The sequence below is a fragment of the Triticum aestivum genome, chromosome 2B (assembly GCF_018294505.1).
Source record: "Triticum aestivum cultivar Chinese Spring chromosome 2B, IWGSC CS RefSeq v2.1, whole genome shotgun sequence".
NCBI lineage: Eukaryota > Viridiplantae > Streptophyta > Magnoliopsida > Poales > Poaceae > Triticum > Triticum aestivum.
In genome coordinates this window covers 87334109-87336666 of record NC_057798.1, presented here as the reverse complement: position 1 = coordinate 87336666, position 2558 = coordinate 87334109, and positions in this window count along the sequence as shown.

Genomic DNA, 2558 nt, shown 5'->3' with positions numbered 1-2558 from the left:
GACTAAAGGCCTGCGCTTGCGCAGGCACAGTGCAGGGCAAGTTTAGTCCCACCTCACTTAGTGAGAGGCGACCACACCTGCTTATAAGCCCTGCCGCGGCAACTCTCTCGAGCTCCTCTCTAAGAAGGCCTTTGTGAGCCAACCGTACCTGTTGGGCCTACTAGGCCTTGCAGGCCTGCATCCTAGCCCAACTACAGGTTGGGTTTCTAGTCGTATGCAGTTCGTTGTGGCCCACTAGGCAGGCTTATTTTTTCATTTTTTTCATTTTCTTTGTTATTTATTTTCTTTTATTTCTGAGTTGTTTTTTGCTTTTATTTACAGTTTCTTTGTGAATATTTTTGCTTTAGGTAAAAAAATTATAAACTTTCTATTAGTGCTAGTAGTTTTCAAATTTGAATAGTTTAAATTTGAATTATTTCAAATTTGTGTGAATCACTAGTTGGTGAATAACTTTACTTTAAAAATAGATTTTCTAGTGATTATTTTTTATTATGTTTAACATTACTGTGTTTTATCATTATATTCAATTTGGTAATACTTAGGTTATTTAAAAAAATGAAATGCCTTTGTAACAGCTGAGTTTTCGTCCGAAACCCTCATACTTCGAAAGAGATTGTCCATTTTGTACACGAAGTGCATCAAGTTTACAGTAACCCTCTCAACTTTTTAGCACATGCTATGTGGGTGAAATGATGATACCATGCCGACTTTCAACCATTTCGGAGTTCATTTGTAGTGCTTTTCAATTTCAGGGACATTTAGCTAAAAACAGTAAATGCATGAAAAATAGCAAATGAAGTCAGAAATTGTTGAAAATTGATGACGTGGCTTTGAATGCTGCATACTGAACGCACAAAAAGTTTGGAGTTGAAATAAGTTTAAAAAAATGAAATGCCTTTGTAAGAGATGAATTTTCGTCCGAAACTCTGATACTTCGAAAGAGATTGTCCATTTTTGTACACGAAGTGCATCCAGTTTTCGACGTAACACTCTCAAATTTTTAGCACATGATATGTGGGTGAAATGATGATATCATTCCAACTTTCAACCTTTTCAGAGTTCATTTGTAGTGCTTTTCAATTTCAGGGTCATTTAGCTCAAAAAATCTGTAAATGCATGAAAAATAGTAAATGAAGTCAGAAATGGTTAAAATTTGATGATGTGGCTTTGAATGCTGCATACTGAATGCACAAAAAGTATGGAGTTGAAATAATTTAAAAAAATGAAATGCCTTTGAAACAGACGAGTTTTCGTCCGAAACCCTGATACTTCGAAAGAGATTGTCCATTTTGTACACGAAGTGCATCCAGTTTTTGTCATAACCCTATCAACTTTTTAGCACATGCTATGTGGGTGAAATGATGATACCATGCCAACTTTCAACCTTTTCAGAGTTCATTTGTAGTGCTTTTCAATTTCAGGGTCATTTAGCTTAAAAAATTAGTAAATGCATGAAAAATAGCAAATGAAGTCAGAAATGGTTGAAAATTGATGACGTGGTTTTGAATGCTGCATATTAAACGCACAAAAATTCTAGAGTTGTAATTAGTTAAAAAATGAAATGCCTTTGTAACAGATGAGTTTTCGTCTGAAACCATAATACTTCGAAAGAGATTGTCTATTTTGTACACGAAGTGCATCCAGTTTTTGTCGTAACTCTCTCAACTTTTTAGCACATGCTATGTGGGTGAAATGATGATACCATGCAAACTTTCAACCTTTTCAGAGTTCATTTGTAGTGCTTTTCAATTTCAGGGTCATTTAGCTCCAAAAATTCAGTAAATGCATGAAAAATAGTAAATGAAGTCAGAAATGGTTGAAAATTGACGACGTGGCTTTGAATGCTGCATACATAACGCACAAATGTTCTAGAGTTGAAATAAGTTAAAGAATGAAATGCCTTTGTAACAGATGAGTTTTCATCTGAAACCCTGATACTTCAAAAGAGATTGTCCATTTTGTACACGAAGTGCATCCAGTTTTTGTCGTAACCCTCCCAACTTTTTAGCACATGCTATGTGGGTGAAATGATGATACCATGCCAACTTTCAACCTTTTCATAGTTCATTTGTAGTGCTTGTCAATTTCAGAAAGGGTTGAAAATTGATAACGTTTGTCCGAAGCACACAAGTACACAATTCAAATGCCAAAACACATAAGCACCCTAACTATTACAAAGATTCCCTACGGTTTGTCCAAAGTGGGACTTTCCAGATATATAAGTCCGGAAACTCACTAGAGAAGAAAGTGATGACAGTAAAGCCGGGCACATCCCAGAGTGGGATCTTTGGGTGTGAAACGTTTTCTTCGTGTGTGTCCCTTTGCGCCGTAACCATGGACAATCTTCATCATTTAACTATGCTCGGGTCAACATTCATTGTGAAGGGAGCAATTCCATGAATTTTTTCATAATCTTCTGACATGTCTGTCTTGTCATCCACTCCCACGATGTTTCTTTTCCCTGAAAGAACTATGTGGCGCTTTGGCTCATCGTATGATGTATTCGCTTCCTTATATTTTATTTTTCTCGGCTTGGTATGCATGTCCTTCACATAGAA